Source organism: Apteryx mantelli, chromosome 1, assembly GCF_036417845.1.
Source record: "Apteryx mantelli isolate bAptMan1 chromosome 1, bAptMan1.hap1, whole genome shotgun sequence".
Taxonomy (NCBI): domain Eukaryota; kingdom Metazoa; phylum Chordata; class Aves; order Apterygiformes; family Apterygidae; genus Apteryx; species Apteryx mantelli.
The window spans coordinates 153,412,987-153,437,073 of NC_089978.1; the positions used below are offsets into that span (position 1 = coordinate 153,412,987).

A 24,087-nucleotide genomic window follows, 5' to 3' on the forward strand; every position below is an offset into this window, starting at 1 on the left:
AGAGGTTGGCCCCTCCCCAGTGCAGAATGTCCAGCTGTTACAGACTGGATGGCTGCTGTAAATTAGTTTTACTCTTCAGTAAACCAGAGCCAAGAGTATTGCCACAAAAGCAGAATGAAATGAGCAACAGAAATTCAAGTTCTTTTCACACCATGTTCCACAAAAAGCCACTGCCCAGACATGGAAGACTTTCAGTTCATTTTCATTAAATGGCTCAGTTTTCTCTGAATGAGAAACATTTGGTCTTCGTGCTCTTTTATGCTTTTCTTTCTGTGGCATCTTACTAGTTCACATCAACTTGACAACCACCAACAATAGAAAGATGTATTTGTTTTTTGTTAGTAACACATTGGATCACCAACTGTCTAAATGTGAAAGACTGAAATTAGACACAAGCTTTCTTCTTATAAGTGAAGATAGAGCACAGCCTTTTAAATCATGCCTCAAGGACATTCAATTCATAAAAAGAACTGTTGGGTGGATATAAAAAAAAAGTCTTTAGAGGAGGCACTAAAACCCAGAGCTAAGCTACTAGGCTTGTTACACTCATGCTCCCTTCTACACAGAGGATCTTTGCATGAGAATGAGAACGGTACCAGATCAACATCAGCAATCCAGACAGCAAACATTCCTCTACCCTGGCAGGTACAACACCTCCTCCTAGGAAGCAGGGGTTTGAATCCTGCTAAAAATTGAACCAGGGATCTTCAGCCCAAGTGCTCCAACCCATGGAACAACCATATTTAAAAACACACACCCAACTCCCCCTTCCCCCCACCCTACAGCACACTGCCACCTTGATAAGAAGGGGGAAAAAAAAAAAAGGAGGAAAGTCCACATGTTTTAGGCTGCAAATTTCAAGCAGGAAGACAGCAAGGGACCATTGCCTTCAGTGCTTGGACAGCTCACCACTTAGATGATAAAACTGTGGAGATTTAAGGGAGGGCTGCTGCCAAAAGGGGGCAGCCCCACTCTTCCTTTTCTCCCTAGGAGTACATTAGGCAATCCCACTTGTCATGCCTGTCCCCTCCAAAGGCAGCTCTGATACCTGTCAAAGCCCATTCTAGTTGGTGCTCTGGAAAAAACGTTAAACTAGGGAAGAGAAAGAGAGAATAGTTTTCTATCAAATTAACAAATTGAATTGGCTGTCAGATAAGCAGTAGAGGCAACGTGACAGAGACAGGACCACACAGCCAAGATTTTCATCCTTCATGTTTTGTATAGGCAGTATTTTCCAAACCTCTTGAGGACTGACAGTTATCTGTTGGCTCAAGTATTTAATTGTCACATATACCCATACCACAGTCTTTATTATGATCCTGGTGACCAGTTGCAGACCACGGTTGGCCTAGCAAACCGGACACCTTACCAAGACTACCAGTTTAAAAATAGAGGTCAGGATCCCAGAAGCCAGGTTCCAAGATGCTGAGCAGCACATCATTCTTTCCAATTTTTAGAAGTACAGAGCCTCCAGTTTTGCTGATAATCTTGCCAAATGTTATTCCTGGTGTTGTGAGCTTACTCATCAGTATTTTGTCTTGTGGGTGACAGGTTTGGTCTACAAAACATGCTCGCATTCCTGTATTTGTACAAAAATTAGAACAAAAATCTTATTCTTCTATTTATGTTCAAAGTCATTTTTTTCAGTAGAAAATAGCACATAGTCCTTCCCTCAAAACCCATAATGTAATTTTGCCACAGGTCAGACATTCCTAAAATCTGCTACTTTTCTGTAACAAACAAAAGCTATGAGAATATTGTGGGAATAACCAACCTCCTTACCCAGTGCATCGTATCAGTCTAAGAACGAAACAAAACAGAGTGCGGCACCTTTGTTCAGATACTTCCTTAACCACCAAGAATTCAAGAAAAGAAAAAAAAAGCGAGATCTACAGTAACTAGACTGCACCTAATAAATATAAGTCAGAAGCAGATTTAGTCTAATGGGTAAAGTTTTAGACAAGAACAGGGTTTGTAATATAAAGTTACTTTAATTATGGGTATTAATATCCTTCATGAAATAACCAAAGAATATAATCTACTTTGAAAAGATAATCACAACTGAAAGAGTCAAGAAATGAGCTTAAATGAATTTTAAGTCCCCTCTACTATCTGCTGCCACTCTTTCAGATAAACAATATCATCAGGATAGTAATTTATTACATCATCTCAAACTTTGATACAAGACTGAGGACACTGATGATATATCACTAATGATTCAAAAGCAGAAAGGTGAATTATTACATTCTACTGTCCTATAACTAAGGAGAGATAGGAAAACACCCAGAATCTACTCATAATATCCTGCGCAATTATTGCTATAATTGTAAGAATGAAAACTATCATCTGTATACATGCAAGCCCTTTAAGTAGAGATGTAGCTTACACTCAAAACACATTTACAAAACCTAAACCAGGTCACTGGCACAACAAGTCATCTTTCTGTGATTTACTTTACAATCCTGGCACAAGAATTTTTGCTAGTATAACTGCATTCCCTGCAGACCCTTTTGATAGTATAGCTGTGACCTGGAGTCTAATTAACAAAGCTACACTGGTTTAAAGTTTGAAAGAGCTTAGGACCTTAAACATGCTCCATGTTACTTTTCAAGTAACTATGAAGCAACATCATATTCCTCCCAACGAAGGACTCTAGGTTTGTTAGCTTATGGTGTTACCCTCTCCAGCAGTCCAAAGCTACTGAGTTTAAGACCTAGAGGAGCAATGGAAGAGTGTGAATAACTCCAAGAGAAGGGACAGAAACTGTTACAGTTTTAATTGTTTTACAACTATTATTGCAACTTTTCCTGTATATAAGTACTAACTGCATTATTCTTCTTTTTATGTAATAATTAGATCCAGACTAATGATAATCCCTGAATTAGACTAAGATTTTCATTATACTTGCAATAAATTCTTGGCTTTACATAAGCATACGTACATATTTTTTATATATCTATATACACACACACACACATATAGACACACATTTATATGGTGTGCTTCCTTTTTACCCATAAACAAGATTTTGAGCATAACAGTGTGACTGCACTCCTCCATTCCTGCTCCCATTTTGCAATTCTGAAGGGCATTATTAGTCTTTGAAGTGCTACAGGAAAATTATAATGTAATATCAAAATCTGAAAACAGCCTGAGAAGAAGTAACCAAATAGACCGCCTGAGCTTTTAATACTCTAACCCCAGAGGAGAGCTCTTTGTACCAACGTGACCCAAACATCAATGTTGTTCTGTACCAAAAGGCCTTCCGTACAGTTATGTACATTTCTGTGACAGCATTTAAACATTAAAAAAAAAAGCGAGTTAAACAGTCACTGTCTTTCTGTTCCTTCTGTCTGCAGAAAGAACTTCTGGACATCACAGAAGATGCAAAATTTCTTCAAGGAATGCTATGAACAGGAAGGAAGCATGGCAAAGTTGATAAATATCCACACTGTTAAGAGTAGGAACGGTAGGAATTTGGGCTGACTTCCTGGACAAGGGCCCAGACAGGAGGAACATGAGCAGAGAGAAGGAAGTGGGTCAGCAAGCTACTGAATAGTTATTTGTCCTAATTTTCAGTACTCAGTGAAGGTACTCTTACATTAGCCCAACTGCATCTGCAAACAGTGTTAATACATGTAAAACTATTCAGTTAACTATTCTGGAAAGAAGAAGAAAAAAAAAAGAAAAACCTTATACTGGGACAACATCTAGTGTCAATGGAGCTGGCAAAAAGGGATCTCATCACAGTACAAGCTTGTTCTCTTTCCGGCAGAGAAATAAGCTATATTACTATTATTTTATGCAAAGATCAACTACTGTGTCCATGTCTGCATCTGAGAGGCAATACAGCTATTCAGACTCACGTGATGTACCCAGATAGACAGCTGCCATCAATACTGAAAGAATGCAAGCCAAGCTTCTTGATAAAGATGGAGTGCTACATGTACAAGCCAACCACTAATCTGCATGCCAGAGATATGCTTCGAAAGCTAGCTGAAAACTGCATAAAGGGGGTCGGATGTAAATTCATCTAAAATCCCCAGTTACACTACTATGAAAAGCATGGAAAGTTCTTGAAGTATTGACAGCACAGCAGTGGCATGCATGCTTTTCGAAGAAAAAGTAGACACTGACAGACTTTTAAATGCTAAAAGTCAATAACCAGTGCTGTGAATTTAATCTGCCTGTTAAATTTTGTATACGTTAGAACAGAAGTAAAATCTTGGATGACAACTGACCTGCCCAGATAACCAGGCCAACCCTGACCTATGCTGACAAGCAAGCAGCTGTAGCTAAGGAAACAGAGTACGAAGTGACACAAGCCTTCCATGTACAAAATACAAAATCTGGAATCTATTTTTATCATGTGCTAATTATCAGTTCAGATGTCTTACAGCTTGTCATTTGCTAAATGATTTGGGAAAGGACTTTCTTTGCAATAACAAAAAAAAAAAAAGTTTTTTAAAACCAGAGTTGACCACTCAAAATTTCAGTAAGATTTCAACACAGCACAAGCTTTTGCAATCATCATGGCTACAAAAAAAAAGTGAAAGCACCAAACATAATTAAACGTTTTCTGTGAGCCAAGTGAATGCCACAGAATTAGCAGATGGCGAACTCAAACACAGACAGAGGCTGTTCTTGACACAGCAAATGGGCAAACTGTGGAACATGAGGATTCATGGCAAGACTGAACAAATTCATGAGAGAACTCCATCAAGGGGTGTTAAGAAGTCACCTCTAGTTCTAGAAATCCCCAAGCTAAAACATCTGGAAGCTGAGAAAGTATTCAGGACAAATATCAGCATATGCTTTCCACAGACTCCTTGAATATTCATGTTTAGTTGCTATTTTTTCTTTTGGGGATAGGCATCCTTACTAAAAACCTCAGAGTCCTCTATGAGAAAGGAGAAGGGGCCTAAAGGGGAAGAAAAAAAATCGTGAAAAATAACTATAAGACAGAAAATGTGGAGAGAAAGAAAAAAAACACAGAAAGATGAGGATCAAAATAGAAAACTTTGAGGATACCAGGCAAAGCACCCCCAAAATGCCAATAGCTCCCCAAAGGCATCCAAGAACCCAGAGGGCACTACCCTGAGATACTCTGGCCAGAGACACAAGAGGACAAGGAAGCAGAAATAAATCCTACCCTATAGCTGCCAAAATCTCATTCGCTAAGTTTCCTCCTCCTTCCCTGAATGGCCAGCTTGGCTGGGACCAGGAAGAGGCTGTGCAACTTGGCTGGGCTTTAGACCCAAAGAGTATAAATAAAAAGGGTAAGGACAAAGCACAGTCCAAGTTTCAGTAAGAGGTCCTGAGACCCAGCACAGTAGACCAATATGTATCAGGATTTCTTACTGCAGCAGGGGGATGCACCAAGTGAACGAACACTTCCCACAAACACACCCATAGCACCACTTTTTTTACAGCACCCACCAACTTAACATCCCCAGCAAAACATGGGATCTGTTTAGCATGAGCCAGCCCAAAGTTTCTTGGTCTCTCTGCTTCAGGTAAAAGGTCTCATCACTTTGCAGGTGGGCAGGACACAAGGGCAAGAAAACTGAGCAAGCAGAGCATAAGCATTCAAAGGTGTTTCTGTAGCGTGGCCTGAAGGCAGACTGGCTGGGTATCATGGTGGGAGGGGGGACAGAAGGGGTCAGAGGCTTGCAGAACAGAAGATTAAGCAGCAACTCCACAGAGAGGTAGGATACTGAGCTAGAGGGTCCTTTGTTTTGACCCAACCTGGTGGTACTTAAGTTATAGCTAATCCAGAATTCTAAGTTTTACTGGAATGACTCCCCTTTTATCAAATCAAAATACTCAATTTGCCCCCATTTTGATTCATATGTGCAGATTAAATAAAGTCAGTTAACCACCGATAATGATTTTTTATCTTCCTTCATGAAGAGTGCTTAAACTGTCACGCAGCAATTTGATGTCTTTGATTTTCATTGCCACTCAAAGTCAGAATGGTGAGAGCAAAGGTTTCAGAAAAAAACACTCTCAAATACCAGATAATCTGCAGTAATTTCCATCTTGAGCTGGAAGAGTGAGTAGTTCAAGTCCAACCTCTGACTGGTTTACACTCTCACTGACCTCAGCTATCTACAGAAAGCAAGCTTGTCATATTAAGTGTCACCTCATATCAGAGGTGCAAAGCTCTCCTAAGTCCCAGTCCCAAGATAAACAACTTGGAAGAAACAGATCTTGCACCTTCCTCATGGAGTAATAAGAGTGGTTATCTTAACCACTTTCTCAAAAACACAAGCATAACACCAAGCATTCCTCATCTCCAATATGTTACTGCTCTCTGACAAATAGCTGTGCTACCTAAGCATAGATCACTTTTTCATGAGACTTGTCACTGGTTCTTGACTTTTCTACTCAAGTTTGGGAATGTTACAGTCCAAGACCCCTAGAAAAAAAGACACGAAAGCAGCACGAAGCCTGCTTTCTAAGTTACCTTAAAAAACGGATAATACATTTACACAGTAAGGGGAGCGGGGGGGAAGCTTAGATTTGTGTGTGCTACAGAGCAGCTACTGAATGTATGCAGTGGATAACAAAATGCATGCATTCCATTCAAATCAGAATCCCTTGATTTTTGTAGGCCTGCCGACCAAGATAACAACTTTGACTTAAATAGATCTTTACATAGTTACAGCTGAATCTGTATAAAGATGATCGAGCACAAAACCAAGGAAAGCAGGAAATTCTTAACCATCTCAGCTACATCATTCCCCATAAGACTTTCAGTGTAACCCCAGATACTGTATTTTATTCAAACCCCCAAACAAATCTCTCCTTAGTATTTGTCAAGGCAGATTTATTACAGTCATAAATACATTAATCCACGTGTTAATCTGCTTTGGGTCACTTAGTCAGAAAGGAGTTTTATCGAACTATACGTAATATTGCTTTTTCATACACATGGGAGTTTGAAATCAGAGCTTGGGAAAGACTGCCTATGACAAATACTACAGCATAAAATCATCAAGGAATGACAAAGACTTTTCCTGTCATTCATTTTCATTTTTCCTGCTTGATTTGAAGGCATGTTGCTAAACAACATAAAAATTTCCCTAAAAGAAGTTCGAGTTTATCTTAGGGTCCTGTGTCACTAGAGTTATAAAGCATTACAACACTCACAAGTTAGCTTCAAACTGACACTGATTGCACACCAGTGGAGGAAGGAATGTTTTACAAGTTACATAACCTACTTTACCTTTACTTCAAGTAGTACTTCAAAGAGAAAAGCTTGCTCAAACATTACATTTATGACAATATGTTCAGTAAGTGCTAGCAACATTCCTGTACAAAGCCTTAACCAACAGTTAGTTCAGAGGTTTGAAGTTGTATGGCTTTATTTCAAACAGAAAGCAGAATTGTTTTTCACCAACAGATCACTGGCCTCCCAGTATAATCAATTCTCTAGGCTACTTACCAGATGATCAAGACTTTTGGTACAATTAAGTCAAAAGTTCAGTAACTGTCCAACAGTCTTTATTCTTGTTTGAAGAGTAGTTTTAGCGCAAACATCCTGCACATTTCCTTAGCGATTGGATCACCATCAGCACAATATTCTGATACAGGTCTATTACTCGTCACATCTCTTAGAGCAGCAGCCTCAAATGCAAGCAGCAGTAACACATATATTCTACACCTTTCCTTTTTATGTCTGCCTAGTAATTAATTTTAAGTGCCAGTAATTCTTAATTACTCCGTCATTAGTGTGACTAAATGTCATTGTACAATAGGAATTATGAAACTATGCTTTGGTCAACCCCAAACACTACCAGTGTCACCTGTGATTTTTTGTTTTAACAAACAACATGCTTATAAGCTGTTCATTTATTACAAAGACATAACTTAGATTACTATCCAGTTCAGGAGTCCCTTTGGCTTCAAATGAGAAAGTGTTCAAATATTCTGTTACCTCATAACAGGATCTGCAAGAAGAGAGTATGAAGATTTAAGAGAGTTTTAATCCCCATATGGAATAAAACTTCCCAAAAGGTAATACACAGAAGGATTGCAGGTAGTGCTAAAAGAACTCCCAGACACTTAGTACACACTGGTAAAGGAACAGGAACGTGGAATTGCACCTTTTTGAGGACAATCTTAGACTGCACAGAACATTCATGCGAGTCTTGCATGCAGATCAGCCCTAAGGCACTTACATAATAATGAACTATTGAAACAGAGCCAAGACATTAGTGTTCAGAGGAAAACAGTCATGGGTTTTGTGATCATGCTTTGTTTTTCACAATGACTTTACTGTGATGTGTGACAAGGGGCTGATTTGGAGCGGTTAACTAATACAGAAAAATGCAGCTGGAAAGAACTTACATTGAAGAATGAGCAACTAATGTTCTTCTGACAGCACCTTATATCACTTTTCCACAGCATTTAAGTCTCTACTGCTCAAAATCCAAGGTGGACCTAGTTCATTCACAGACATGCAGAGCTATACTGTTACATCAACCCTGACCTTATCTGAGTATTTTAGACTTTCTTCCAGTATCATCACAGACAGTCTTGTGTATCATCTCCTTTTCCCTACACTGACCTATATACTGGAGTCCTTCCAAATCATTTGGCATAACTGGCATTTTCAACAGCATCATGTGCTAGTTAAATGTTTAGGACAGAAACATTTATGCAAGTGTTGGGAAATTTGGTCAGTCTCTCTTGCTTGCCAACATAGACCACCTTAACTTGAAATCCTGATTTTGACTTTATGGCAGAAATAGGAAATATCCTAACTTTAAACTTCAGAGTATAGGAAGGATCAAGGCCAAATTAGAAGAGAATTTTACTGATACAGTAGCTAAAGCCAACACAAGTCTTCAACTACTTTAGCAACAAGCCACTGAATCAAATATTGGATTTTTGTTACCCAGAAGGTTTTAATGTTTTGTTATTGATCTTCCTTCTCTGCATTCTTAGCTGATGCAAGATTGCCAAGATACCTACAAAAAGCCTAATAAAAAGCAAAGGAAGCTTTGCCGAATTATACTCTGTATTTCTGTGGAATGATCTACAGAGAGCACTAGAAGAAAATACCCACCCTTTTATATCCTTCACAGGAGTAAAATGGGTAAACTCTGGTTGTCAGAAAAATTTAGTATTCCTCTTCTATACCCAAAACATATTCGAAAATTGCCCCTATAAGAGAGAACTTATAAATCAAGTATAAGCCATCTAACAGGTTCCTTTGTTGCATCAGGGAAGCTGGCAAAAAAGCCAAAACATTTTTATAACACATTATTGAACTGCTATTTTTGTAACTCTGCAGAATTAGTATGGTTTTTAATTATTAAAAAGGTCAAGAGCAGGAAGTCAAGTGCAGTAGCACATAAGTCATAGGCATCAAGATTATCAGGACACAAGCCTCTTTCAGCATCCTCCTCTTAGGACTGATTATACAAAGGCCAGAAAGCCACTAAGTAAAGCTTTTGTTGATTTTTTTTACGCTTGTTTTCATATCTCAGGACACCCACCTCGGAAAACAATCCATTTTGTTCCCCACTCAGGGTACAGCAAGCAAAAAGCCAGTAGTTGGCACTTTGCCACATTGCTACTTTAATGAGAGGTCTGAATAGTCTCTTCCTTTTATTTTTACAGTCATGTTCCATTAAAAGACAAAATACTATTTGCATAAAAGACTAATATTGAGAACAGTGAAGTACAGCTGTTATCAACCTTGCAATTTTATATCCTCTTCTAGGGAATACATCAAGAAATCTAAATAACCACTTAAACCTAAAACGAAAAAAAAAAAAATCATACCTGGAATATACGCTATTCTTTGCAAGTAAATTAGTTCTATCACAGCCCATAATGTCAGGGAGCACCAGATTCCACCACCACTAACTTATCTTTGGACCACTAGTATTTGTCTATGCAATCCAAGCATGGGCATTAGGAAGACAGAACAAGCCCATACTTAAGTTTACACCAGGGGCTGGCAACCACTAAATCTCAAAAGCAGCCCACTATGAAATGCAGTGTAGTATTCTTCATAAAAGTATGACTAAACTGCCAGCTCAGAGAAGCCGAAATGCATATTCAGTGGTACTTAATTTTGAGTCCTACTAGCTATCCTCTTTCATATTCCAAATGCTAAAGTCTTGCGGTTTAAAGCTTGGCAGTACTCTCAAGACTGATAACCAGTCTTGGCTATATTTATCTTTGCATTGCACAGGGTTTTTAAAACAGTTCTCACTGCAGATTAGGAGATACAGATATAGGTTTTTCTAGTACAGGCAGGAGTTAAAAGTTAGCTAAAGGAATTTGTAATTCAGATTAAGCCTCAGTCATCAGAGGTGGCATTCATTCTCAGAAGGCAAGGCAGCTTCTACTGTTTGAATTCAATTATTCCGTTTTCATAGGAAATTCTCTATTTTACGAAAACTCAAAATATAGACCAATGTTGGCTTGAAGTCCTTAAGGTAGCAGGTCCCGAAATCTAGTATCATTAAGCAGTTTACATGAGAAGTCAGAAGAGCACAAATAAGCAGCTTTAACAAAGACTGCAGAACTCCATGAAGAAAAAATTCCATATAGGGAGAAGGTCCATGGTACGTTCCCTCAAGAGAATATGGAACTTTGAATAAACAGGTAAAACATCCAGTTTACTACACTATACTTATGACAGTATTTTGAGAAAGTCATACTAGACAAACAAACATACCCGTAATCAGCTAAAATGGCAACCTCAGCAGAACGCTGTCATTAAAACAGGTTGAAGCCCAATGAGGGATCCTACCAACAGGACAAGAAAACAAAACAACCCTTTCCCAAAAGCTGTTGGTAAATTGCTCAAAAGATCCAGTGATCCCCTAAGCAGATCTAAGGGAACATATGCTATCTTCTCTTCCTCCAGACCCCAAGAGGGCAGTACAATTGACCCTGCTGGCTTCAAACAAGGAAAAGCAGACTGCAGTCCTCTAAGGACCAAAAGGTGGTGAAAAAGAACACTTAGTTTGATTAAGAAGAGAAGGAGGGAAGTCAGTCAAAAGGGTAAGAACAACGGCTTTGGTGTACTTGAGACAAGTCAGTCTAACTGTGCCTTTGAAAATACACAGATGATCATGGCTGCATTTAGAAAAACAATTATGCTAGTAAAGACATTTAGATTTTTAGATGACCTTTTCAAATGTAGGCAGTGTTATAACATTATGACATCTATAGTATAATTTTGGTTGTCAGTATTAGATGTAGAAATGCGAATACTAATCATTTTCCAACAAAATACTGTCAGAAAGGAAATAAGGTAGGGCAAAAAAGGAAGCAGCATTTCCTAAACCAAGTCCCAACAGAAGTTTCTAATGTACTTAAATCTGCCACCAGAAAACCACAATACTCATTTTAAGTATGCAGAATAGACCTTCAGTCTATTCCTGCAAGTAAATTGTCTACTCTTGCTTACTGCTAGCTAAAGGCACCTTAGAGAGCCAGTGATTATAGCTCTGCTTATTCCAACACTTTCTTTTTGTAAGTAGTAGCTGGCTTAATATTCTGTTCTCACAAGGCTTAGTCCTGTTCACAGTGAGTTACAGCAGCTGGCACATCCCAGCAAACTCCACTGCATTTTCATGGCTACTGAAGTCCATCTGAACCACGCTGCAAATTTTGCTACACTGACAATTACATATCCTGTGACCCTTATACTTACCTAAACATTCAAGGATGCCTTTCTGCAAGCAACTTGGCCACCAGTCAGTACTGAGAAGTTCTGAAACGTTCTCTGATACACATACAGTTTGGGTGCAGATTACTTGGAAGGCTAAACAATCCTGCATGGCCAGAAAAAGAAAAGACAGTTTCTCCTCCGCAAGGAGGAGATTGTTTCTCCTCCTCTCTCTCTGTTATAATGAAGAAGTAGAGATCAGTAACTCTAGAATACAAGAGCAATCATGACTATATGCAATAACAAATACAGCTTTCATCTAACTTTATTTTATACCCATCATCCCTACATCATACTTCAACTGCTCAAGAGCCCGTTATTTAAAAAAAAAAAAAAAAAAGGCACTACAAAACCAAAATAGTCATTTTCTTCCTACCCTGACTATATCCTGACTCAAACAGATGCCACTCAACAAAAAGCAGTGAGGGATACAGATATTTCCATGTGGTGTTGAAAATTCAAAAGAAAGCAGAAGTTGTAATTGAAAACCATCCTAAATTAGCTGGCAAGCTGATATTTCAATATGCAATACTTCCTCTCCACAATTCTAAGCACCTTAATTTTGCCAACGTGCCCTCGCTTCAAATTATTTGCTGCTTCTCAAAACAAAGCGGCAGCAGCATGAGCTGTGGCACCTCCTTCCCCAAGGGAGGCTGATTGCTTATCACCACACCAACTGCCACATTGCAATGCAGTGAGTAATGTTCTGTACGCAAAAAGACTGTCGTTGTGCCCTCAAAGTAAACCTCAAAGTTTGTCTTCAAACTGCGTTAAGAAACATTCTCTTTTTATGGCAAATCATTGAGATAAACTTTCCAGAAAAAGTATGTAATCACTGGGCAAGTTACACTTCAGCTCAGTTCTACAAATATCCAGTGATAAAAGTCTGATTCTGTTAGTCCTAGTTATTGACACATACAAGGCAAGAGGTCATTCTTTTCAAAGCCCTGCAATAGGAAATATGTGGAAGCAACTCACCTCCTCCTTGATCTGCAGCATCCTACTTCAAAAGTAAATTCTTCTGATAGCAGGAAAATATTCAAATACAAAAATGAAAGTTAAAAATGTTTTCAGAAAACAGAAATCTAAAGAAGCAAAGCTAATACTAGAGTTTGTTACCATATTCTTACTCTTTGAAAGCCAATTTCTTTATTGGAACTGGTCTAGACAAACATATTGCTTTAAAAAGCAAAGCCCACCAGTCACCCTGTTAAGTACAACCAGCTGAAATAAAATGCCTTGTAGAAAGGATAAGACAGTTGTCTAGTACAAGCTTTATCAGAGAATGATACTGTTTAAAGTAATACTTTTCCCCTTAAACACCCTCCCAAGTACTTTTTCATAATCATTACCATTATCTTGTGTAACAACCTCTTTTCAAACCTACCAACACTGTCTGCCAGAAAAGCCAGTGAATGACTCAGACACAGACTTTCGATTCATAAATACTCAAAATTGCTATTTCCATTTCCTACTTCTATTTAAGCATCTGAATTAGCTGGTGGCATAAGCCAACGACCTCCTGAAGTTTCCTTATCAAGATTTTCCTCATGCACAGACAACATCTCCACTGACGAAAGCAAGCCTTGTTTCTTCACACAGCACCTTGGACGATATGGTTACACAACCAGAAACCTGTAAAACTTGCAAAATTTTTAATGCCTAATATTGAGTATCTTTCAACATCAACGCTTGACACAGCTCCTTGAACATTCAACTGAAAACATAAGATAGCTACAAAGACCAGGCTTTAAAATTACTGGCATTACATGCCCTGTCAATTCCCATTAGTTTTCCTTCATGGCAAATCAGCAGAAACTCTTGCTTACAGCAAGCACAGGCTTTTCAAACTCCTTCAAAAAGGTCCAGCCTTTTTACCCCGTATCCAGAAGTCAGGCTTCAGGTCTGAATCTTGCCCACAACTGCCAAAAGCACACTAGCCACTCGAGCAAACTTGCAGTAATGCCACCAATATCAATGCCACTGGTAAAACACTGGTGTAAAGGTGGGATTAAGGGGAGGGAGGAACCCTTTGTTTAGGCCTGACTCTGCTGAAGACCTGAAACAATTTAAGATCCTATAGTTAACATATTCTATATTTATTTTTTGAGAACATACTTATAATAGATAAATAGGTTAAAGAGATATTCACCCTGAAAGGCTTTGCTTCAGAGGTATGCCAAAAAAATCTTCCACTTCACACCTGATTATTTTTCATATCTGATTTATACTGAGGAATAATCCTTTTGAAAACATGGACAGACTTGGGACACAGCTTTTCACACCTCCATCACCAATTCCAATTCAGTTTTCCACCTCAGCAGGTACTCCCCAAGGTTTTTGGTTAGCTATTAAAAAAAAAAATGGCACCACGAAACTGCCAACAACCTTATCCACAGACTTACTTGACTCTCTTGTCTAAGCTGACAACTTAATATTGTTATTTCCATATATTAGCAACTAATCTTACACTTCCAACACAACAGTGAACTTCTTGTTCAGCTTCAGGCTGCCTACTAATGCACACTCAGTCTTCACATAGGGTAAAGAGTCACAGTATATCTGAAGCTTACATTAAAGAGAGAACTTACTATGTGTAAGATCCACAGCATAAAACTATCTTAACTTGAACTGGCTAGTACCCCTATGTGAAAAGGAAAACAAACAAAAAAAAAAACCAAAAAAACCCAGAACATGATAACTTCCTTTCTTCTATAAACAGTATTTGTTCATAGCCAAAGATAAAAAAAGGAAAACAGGCTTTGTTTTTTGACCATGCTGCACCTTAAATTCCATGATACAACACCTAGTTCCCTCAATCAGAAATATCTTTTTCTCTGTTACAGCAACTACCACCAAATTATAAGTAGTCTCACTAAGATTCTGTAGTAAGACAAGCGTCTCAGTACTGAAACACTACAAAAAGGTCGTTTAAACCCAAGAAATTTTACTACAGAATTTTGAAAAAGACGACTGTGTAGCACACTGTCCTTCACTGACTTCCAGAACAGATTTATGACAACCACAGAGAGAATGTAACTAAGAATTTAATATTCCCTGACACCAACTACAGCAAGAGACTGAAGACAGCTTCAATTACACATTAAGAACTCAACTCTTGGAAACCAAACCAGATTATGCCCAGAAGGCTTTGCCCAGAGGACCTGGACAATTTTAAAAGCCTAGTCCATTTTAAAAACCGATACACAAAACAATTCTATTGCTTGAAGAACTTCAATGCCTCACTAAGAACAAAATGTATCTTTAAAAAAGCAGTAATATTGAAAAAATTTTCTACTATGTGGCAGGTGCATACAACAGTTTACATACATAAAGTGACAAAGCCCATATGTCAAGGAAGGTATGATTTAGTATTAAGGGAAAGGGTTTTCTTAAACATATGCCAACACAGACATCTACTAAAGCCACTAAGTCAACAGGCTTGTAAGGTTAAGACAGTCACAAAAAAGAAACCAACACACTGCTTCAGAAGCCCAGTAAAACAACAGCTGTCCTATCTTCTTTGTCATCTAGTCAAATACCGCAGGTTTCTCCCTCTCTGCTGCCTATCCCAAACATACAAGAGATGAACATCCAAATCTCTGTTTAAAAAAAAAAAAAACTTTTAAAAAAAGTTTCTTAATTACAGTTTCACTTGGGAATACCTGAATTCTGGTTGTACTAAAGTCTATTTACATTATCTGTTGCTGATAACTGCAGTGTTTATAAATACATATAAAAACATGGAGTGTTCCTCAGGCAAGGCAAGGCAATGCTCCCCAGTCTTCTCTTGAATAAGGGCAGGAATTATTATTTTTATCGCACCCATAAAAGAGATTTTAGGAGCAGCAGCAGCAGATTTCCCCGCCCTGACAAGCAACAAGTGTGAAGGAGCCTAGGAACAAGCCCCACTTACAGGACTCTTGACCCACTTAGAGTGCTTCAGCAGCCTAAAGCCTCCTCAAGCCGAGGATTCCGACGTGCTGCCGCCGTGCCCGTGAGCAAACACCGTGACCGCAAGCCCGCCGTACCGCTGCCCCGGCCGGCTCGCCCGCGGGGCCGCTCCCCGCCAAGCCGCGGGCAGCGCCCGCCGCCCCCCACCCGAACGGCCGCCCAGCGGGACGGGGAGGGGGGGGGGGGGCCGGCCGCCCCCCCACCCCACCCCGGGGAGCAGCAGCAGGGAAGGAGGCGCCCTCCGCCGCCCCGGCGGACCCCCACCCCCGAGAGGCGGCGGCCAGGCCGGGCCGGGCCCCGCGGCCCCTCCCCCGCCGGCCGCTCACCTGCCCACGCGCGCTGACAACGGCCGGCGCCCGCCCGGTGCTGCCCGCCGCCCCCCTCCTGCGGCAACCGCTGCCGCCGCCGCCGCCTCCCTCCCGGCCTTATCGCCTCCTCCTTGCCCTAGAGCGTCATCATCGCACGAGGCCGCCGCCGCCAATGCGGGCCGCTCCCCGGCGCCTGCGCACGACACACCGGAAGGAAGCGTGGGAGGGAGCCCGGCTGCATCTTGGGGACTGTAGTCGCCGAGGTCGCCGCCGCGGCGGGAGCGCGCCTGAGCGCGGGGTGGGCGCCAGCTTCGGCCCGCGGAGGTCGGGGAAAGGAGGGGCGCGGCCTCTTCCCACAACCCGCCGCGCCCGCGGCAGGAGCCGGCTCTGATTGGCCGAGGGAAGAGAGTGACGTTTGCGCGGGCTTTTGTTCTCCGCTGGCGCGCACTGGCTAATGCGTGGGACGGCTGCCATGGCAAGGACGGTTGGGGCAGTTAGGGCGGGGTGCGGGTGCTGGTGGTCGGGCAGCTCCGCGGTGGGGGCTGGGCCTGTTGCCACATCCGTCGCTTCTCTGGGAAGAGCCCCTTCTGCCCCCGGCACCGGCGGCCCTGCGCGGGCGGCTCTTGTGACAACGTTTCCTCTGGGCCTTGTGCAAGGGGCAAAGGGTTGCCTTTCCCTGCGGAAGAGGCCGTCGCAGGAAACGGCCCGTCACACGGCCTTTGCCCCTGGCCTGACAAAATGGGACCTGGCAGGCGTAGCCACGGCACAGAGGCACGGCACGGTGCCCTGTGGGCTGGGGCAGACACCGGGAAACTCCTTGGTGGGGAAGGTGGGGATAATCCCTGGCAGCCTGATGGGCCGCCAGCACTGGAGTGCCTATGTCCAGTTTGGAGGTACAGAGAGGGGACACCTAGAAGAACAAAAAATTCTTTTTTAAGTCATGGGAAGTGTAGGCAGAATAGCAGGAAAACCTATGTGACATTGAGGTCCCAGCTTCTGAAATCGTGTCCTTGGGGAAAATGGTGGAAACCCAAAGGCTGAATCTTGTACAATGAGGCTAGTCAAAAAAATGAGGAAACATCCTGTTAGGGGACAATCTTGCATTGTCAAGGAGAACAATTTAGATGGTTTGCTGGAACTTGTCTATGTGTAATTTTTGTGGTTTTCACATTTTAGTGCCTTCCTGAGGCACAGTCCTTTAAAGTATCCACACCCAGAAGATGTATCTCAGACATTTTATTGATTGTAAAAGAGATAGTTATGGAAGCAAAATTATCTCCATAAATATCTGAAACATTTTGGCCTGAAACACCCACCAAAATTAAATAAATATCCATTCCTTAAAACCATGTTTATAAAAATATGATTCCCTATTAACTCCATTAAAATAGCTGCCCCATCTCACACATTCATTATAATCTTTAAGTAAGAGTTTTAAAGGGAGCAAGGTAGTTATTGAACATCAAGATTACACTATTAGATATATTTACAATTTCTGCCAGTTATCAAAATGTATTTTGATGGCAGCAGAATAGCAAGTAGCAGCTGCAGTGTCTGCTCCTAGCTCCACCCCCTGCTTATTAGATGAAGTATTTCCTGTCCCACGTTTCAATATTTCAACTGTAAAATGGTACTAATTTTAAAATATTTCGAGCCCTACTGATGAAAAACATATGTAAAAACTACACGTCATTATCATTTGTCATTTCCTGTCACCATAAGTTTATATGTAGTCAGTCAATTAAGAGAGAAATTGAGATAGGAATACTGTTCTAAATTAATCATCAAATAAACTGATTTAAGGTGGTTTATATCTGGTTCAAGAGCCTGGGAATCAAAAAGCAAAGCTGTACTGTGCAGTATAGGGCAAATTATTCATTTGGAAATACACATTTAAAAAAATTGGGTTATGTACTTCTTGGGCATTTATAGATAATTCCTAGAAATCACAGTGTTAATATAAAATGTTCATTGCCTTCATTATTTTCTCTGATTGCTTTTGCCCTAAATACATAGTCTTGCACTTTGCAAAAGTTAGCAAGTCATTAGTTACCTCTCTTATTGTTCCTGAGCAAGAGAGAGCAAATTTGCCTGTGGTGAATGAAACTGAGACCGACCAGAATAATCACAGTGAATTGCAAAGAGGCTGCCACTCTAAAACCCTAGTCTAGATGTTTTCTTGGCCAAAGAAAGGTAATGGCTAAATGCTTATGAGGCTGCTTGAGGCTGTGAACATGGCAGGGCTGCAATTAGCTCCAGCACAGTGACTGTGACATTCATTAAGTGACACTGGCTCTACCCCACATTTTTTTTTCCCTGAAAGGCATGATTGTAATGTGTCCTTGCATGGTAATGCCTCATCCTGCCCATCCTGAGCTGATGATGGTGCTTCTGGAGTCATATGAAAGACTGACACAACTATATGGCACTCTAGAAACAGCCAAAAGACTAATTATGATCCAGAAGGAATTATGGGATATGCCTTATTTCTGCAAGCCTTTAAAATGCTCCATCTCTATGCACAAACATATTTGAAATGCTTCCTTCTGTATTCCCTAGGATGGATGCAGCCATGTGGGTGGCATGGGACCTGGCGGTCACACCACCACAGAGCAGCACTCATGGGGAAAGTGCCCAGGGTGGAAGAGGTACTCTAATCTTTCTGGGCCCCAGGAAATCTTCACCTCATCGTTCTCTTTGCATTTCCTTGCAAGATTTAGATAATTAGAGAGATGCACAAGTTAACAAACTTTGCCCAGCCTGTTGAGTTGAGCTCTGCAGCACTGCAAGAGGACACAGCAGTGGTTGCTGAGCAGAGGGGAAATGCGCAGGCATCAGCAGCACTTGGTGCCCATGGGGAGGCAGATTAGCAGCAAGAGTAGCAGGAAGATAGGGTTTAGGCAGCTGTATTTTAAGAGCCTTTAAGGTCCTTAAGGACTTTCAGCGCCAAGACTCCTGTAGCAGGATCTGGGGACAAGAGTGGGGCAGCAAGACTCTCTGAGGGCAACAGGAGGAGGGAAGCAGGGGTGGTGGAGCAGGAGTGAGGATGAGAAAAGGTGGTGGCAGTGAGGCCTTCCTAAAGAAAAGGAAGACCCACTGATAGAACCATTAATGGGACTCTACAAAGAACCAATTTCTCTGGTATATTAGAGTCCTCCCAATACCTGCCTGAACACTCTTGGGAGCTCCCAATCAGTACCGTCTGTTAGGAAGGAGAAATTAAAATGGGGCTGTCTGTCAAATGTAAAGAACAACAGTAATTTTAAAAGATAAGCCTAGCTCTGGTGTTCTTCCAAAATAAGGCTATAAAATAATGGAACAAAAAAAAGGAAGATAATGTTATGATAACATATCTTTTGATACTTGCTGTCAGACGCATTGCCTGATGTGTGAGTGGGTACCACTGCTCTCTACTGACGAGGGGAAGGACTGCTGGGACACGTAGCACCTGGGGTCACTTCACAAAACAGAGGTGCCAGTGGTGTCCGAGATGGATACATGGATCTATCACACAATGGACCCTGCCTCCTTGTATCATAAGAAGGCTCCTGGTCTGTGTGATACTGGCATCACCAGCTGAAATTGTGTCTCTGATAATTTGGCCACATATCAGGTCACATCGCATCAAAAGAGGGCTGGCGGTATTCTCGCACTACACTGCTCAAAGCAGGAACACCCAGCGGAGGCAGTGCTCACGGAGATTAGTACTTTGTTGGGCTTTGATGAAAATTTCTTCTAGGTATGCTCATGATGGAGAGACATAGTTGTTGCAGAATGCTGCATCTGTTTGCTTAAAAAAAGAAAACAAATTACTGTTTTTTTCCTTTTACTGGGAAATGCTGTCTCTTTATAGAGGACAGGTGGTAAAGTCCAAACAAACAGGCAGAAAGTATTAAAATTACGAACAAATGAAATGACTCCAAATACCCTTCTTCCCACATGGCCCCCATACATACCAGCTAACTTTCCAGACCTTCCCATGTAAGCTAGTGGTTAAATATATAGACAATTTTCTCTGGAAAAGGGAGGAGCCTTTTCAATCATATGGGAAAAGGCTGCAAATCCTTTCTCCATGTGCCTCACTGTGAAGATATGCAAATTCTGGCAACCCAAGGTATATTTTCCAGATTGCATTTACCTGAGTGAAAACAGAGCCCTAATTCTGCAAGCTTTAAAACCCAAGTCTTGGTTCCTTGACAAGGAGCAGCCTGGATTTTCTCAAACAAACTGGCTTCCTTTTTGCTCCTCCTAATTACTTTCTTTCTGCAATGCCTGTGACCTTTGAACCACCAGCCCCCTCACCCCCTAATAAGCTATAGACCTTTAAATAGTTTAGTAAGGTCTTGTGGAAAGCTCAAGTGCCCTACACAGAGCCAGCATAGTCCAGTACAAGGTAATATTTAGTACTCCATTTTATGGCTGTCCATCAGTGTGGAGAAAAAGAGAGAAGCTGCTTCTCTCTGCTCGTTGAAGAAGAGGAACTCCTGACCCTGCTGTTGTTCCCCTTTTCTGTATTTGAGGAAATGCTATGAGTAGGTCATGCCTTTTTTTTTTTTTTTTCTTTTCCTTTTGTAACCCCCTAATGCAACAAATAATAGCTTTCAACTGTCATTTAACAGCGCTAAGGAAGAAAAGGGAATAGTAACAGCTTCAGGCTCTGCAGGAAAGGATTGACAACAGGGAATTTGATAAGGCATAAGCATGCTGTGATCATCATATTATGCTGGTTTTTATATTATCATTATTTTACAATGGCTGATCATGATTCTTTTTTGTCCCTCCTGGTACGTATCCTGCTAGCCACAGATATCTGTTTTGCTTATCTTTGAGGTGGGTTATATTTAGACTTCAGAGCTGGTACGCTCCGCAGCATGGACCCAGTCCCAGAGCCAGCAGCAGTCTCCCCCAAGCTGGAGCTGGAGCTGGAGCTGGAGCTGGAACAGGCTCAGCACGCTATGGCCTTTGCATCCGGCAGCCTTCCCATAAACGTGCAGCGCGGGGCAATTGATGCCTGCACGCAGCCCTGGTGAGGAGTCAGGACACAGCCAGGGTATGTGTCAGGACCGAGGAGATGGGATGCGTCTCTGGGTCCCACGGTTTAGACATAGCCAGAGTCTACCTTTGAGGAAAAGGGCATCCAATGTTATGTTCATATCTGCTCACTGTCTGTTGTATGACACTTCCTTCAGAACCTGCTGCTCAGTGCAACTTTATTTCATACAGTATCTTCTAGAAGCTATTTGGCCCAAAATGTAGTTAAATAAAAGCTAAATGAGTGAATGAACATAAAAACCACTGGTTCTGGACAACCTTGTGACCGACATTTTAGAAGTGCCCTTTAGTTGATGGAAGGTATTTCCCAAGGTCTCCTTGGGATGTTCTGTGTATGCGTCAGCTGATCAAAATACCGTCTGTATTTCTGTAGCCACAGGTGATTAGGAATTGCTCCCACAGCGTAATTTAAACCTACTAGACTTCTCCCTAGACAGGGTCAAGTGAGCAGAGAGAAATCCTTGCCTGGTTGATTATATATGACTGAACAAGATCTGCTTCATTTGAACTTTGTCGGGGCTACAAAACTTGGGTCCAGATCAAAAGTATAAGTTACATTTACACTACATGTTTGGGTTCAACCTTGCTGTTTCCCAAACGGCAAAAGACAGAAATCTCTCCATCGTATTGAGCTCTGGATAGCCACAGACTTCCTGCGACAAAGAATGGGAACCACCAAATAGCAGAGACTGGCCGATAGTCCAGTTTTTTCCAAGGGTTAACATGTCCACTTAAATTTTCTCACAACACCACCACTATCTTTTTACCATAATTAATATCAAATGAAGGTTTCTATTTTTTTCTGGGATCAGCTATTTCTTAGCATGCCTTGCACTAGACTATATTAAGGACTCATTCATTCAGTTTATGACTTATATATTACTTACCAGTTGGAAAATGATGACAGATTCGCATCCTGTTCGGCTTTGTTTAGGAGCTGATGTTCACTGACTTGCAATAACCATATATTTGCATAGTGCCTTTAGTTCTGAAATACTTTAATTTTACATGACTTTCAGGTGGTCATTTCTATCAGCCCTAAAGTGCAGCGACTTCAGGGCTGGAATGTGGCAGTTAGTTACCAGCACATGCTATATAATAGCGTATTGTGTGAATATCTTATCCATTTGAAAATGCAGATAGAATTTAAGTAGGCAAGTATTTGATTCAGAAACCAGGTTAACTTTCCTAAGCCTTACTCTTACCACAAGATATTCAATAGCCATAAATAAACAAGACCTGAATTTCACCTTTCTTTTGTAGAACAATGCTTTTTCCACTCCTGTGCCACACAAAGGTTTTTGTGCAACAGCCCCCCAGGCTCCTGCTGAGTCCCTCAACAACTACCTTAGAGCACCTGAGCCAGGGTTGGCCTGGCCTCTTTGTCCTGAATTGAGCATATCACAGCACAGCGGGGATACAGCTGTCTGACTGCAAGAGTATATAGAGTAGGCCTTTAATTAATTTTTTCTTCCATATTTCTCAAAGAAAAAGGTGGTATCCTGCTCTTCATTTTACATAAGGGGGGGACTGGAGACTAAAATGCAAAGAAATTCAGTAACTTGTTGAAGATTACAAAGCAGATAATTGATGGAGCTCAGAATCAAGTTTAACCACCCTCCAACAGCTCTCTACCATTTTGTCCATCCAACAATACACAAAATCCACCGCTTTCTAATTTTCATGGTGAAAAAGCAGTTCCTCTACAGTTTTATGTTCAACTTTCTTTGGCTTTGCATCAAACCAAACTTACTGTGCCCTGACTTATTTTATACTTACTACCATCCTAAAGAGGTTCTTTCATGTGTGGGCGCCATATAAATTAAGTTTTAAGCTAGAGCTTAGCAGAATCAAATTTTTGGATATAAAACTCCCAGAAAGTCTTGAAGGCTGAAACCCAGGCCTTGTGAATGGGGGGGGGGGGTAAGGGGGAGAAGAAAGTGATCCAGTGGTCACTTCTGTCATATCACTATATGGTCCCAGTCCAATAGGAACTACTGGCTCCAGCCAGGCTGCCAGAGGTCCAGAGTTCTGAGACAAAAAGCCAAAATCATCTTCTTTCCATCCAGACAAAATTTTAGGTGGAAAAAAGACATAGCCAGGGACACCCAGAGGAATAGTGGCCCTAACAATGCCAACTTTTCCACTCCCAGAGTTGCTGGGAGCAACCCACAAAATGAATTGTGGTGCCAAACTGCAAGGAGAGTTGAGATTCCCTTAAATGTGTGGTCTTTATTAGGAAGGCCAAATGAAATCATTTTGAATTATTAGACATATTAACAACACCTAAGGGTGTCATATACAAATATCTGACACCTTTAAGTACTGATGTAATCAGGACAGACAAGAACATGAGGTGAGGGTCGTGGGAGGAAAGGTCTTTTTAGATGTATCCAAGGTAGAGTAAGTTTTATTACTGGGCTAGAAATGTATAGTATCCCAGGAGTGAATAGCTCACACGTTTGATCTGATCTTGGACTCAGTCCAGTTCCCACTGAAGTTTAATGGGAGTTGGATCAGGCCATTGCACTCACATTTTTTTCCATGCATGGAAAACTATTTCCGTTACTTTGAATTACAATACCACTGGCTTTGGATTTTATATAATAAAATAAATCTAGGCCACTGTTTATATTCCAAGAAACTGCATTCTGGGATGCCAGCAAATATATTGCCTGTTGGATTAAAAAAAAAAAGTAAAAACTGGACACATTGGTTTAAAAAAACAGCTCCTAATTATTAAACATAATTTTTCTTCCTTATGCTTTTTTGGACTCCTCAAATATTTGAAGTATGAAAGGTACATATAAATTCTTCTCTGGTGGTTGAAATGGAGGAATCTGTAAAACTGCAATGTTTTATAAGAAACAGAGGTTTAATATAAAAATAATAATCTTCATGACTGGCTCTTTGCTTATTGGCATATTTTGCACATTTTAAAATTTATAGTAAAAAAAACTAGGAATGTCAGTAGGAAAGAAGATGTGTATTAGCAAACCCTTATATTTTGGGACTGGCTTTTCTTGATTGTTCTCTGACTGCAAATGAACTCTGCAGATGCTAAGAGGCACA

The 24,087-nt window shown here is 41.0% G+C and overlaps 1 protein-coding gene across 11 annotated transcripts in view; it reads right to left on the reverse strand.

Moving 5' to 3' along the window:
• ADIPOR2 (adiponectin receptor 2) overlaps window positions 1–16,046 on the reverse strand; it is a 60,835-nt gene extending 44,789 nt beyond the window's left edge. For 2 of the 11 annotated variants that reach the window (XM_067307076.1, XM_067307033.1), the window contains exons 1-2: window positions 12,680–12,901; window positions 11,687–11,807 (exon numbers count right to left, since the gene is read on the reverse strand). The gene's annotated coding sequence lies outside the window, so the exon portion shown is untranslated. Of the gene's footprint in view, window positions 1–11,686; window positions 11,939–12,679; window positions 12,902–13,853; window positions 14,285–15,617; window positions 15,722–15,981 lie in introns of those variants that run through there. The other 9 variants (XM_067307090.1, XM_067307026.1, XM_013947714.2 and 6 more) reach the window with 7 other exon arrangements.
• Window positions 16,047–24,087: the final 8,041 nt, after the last annotated feature.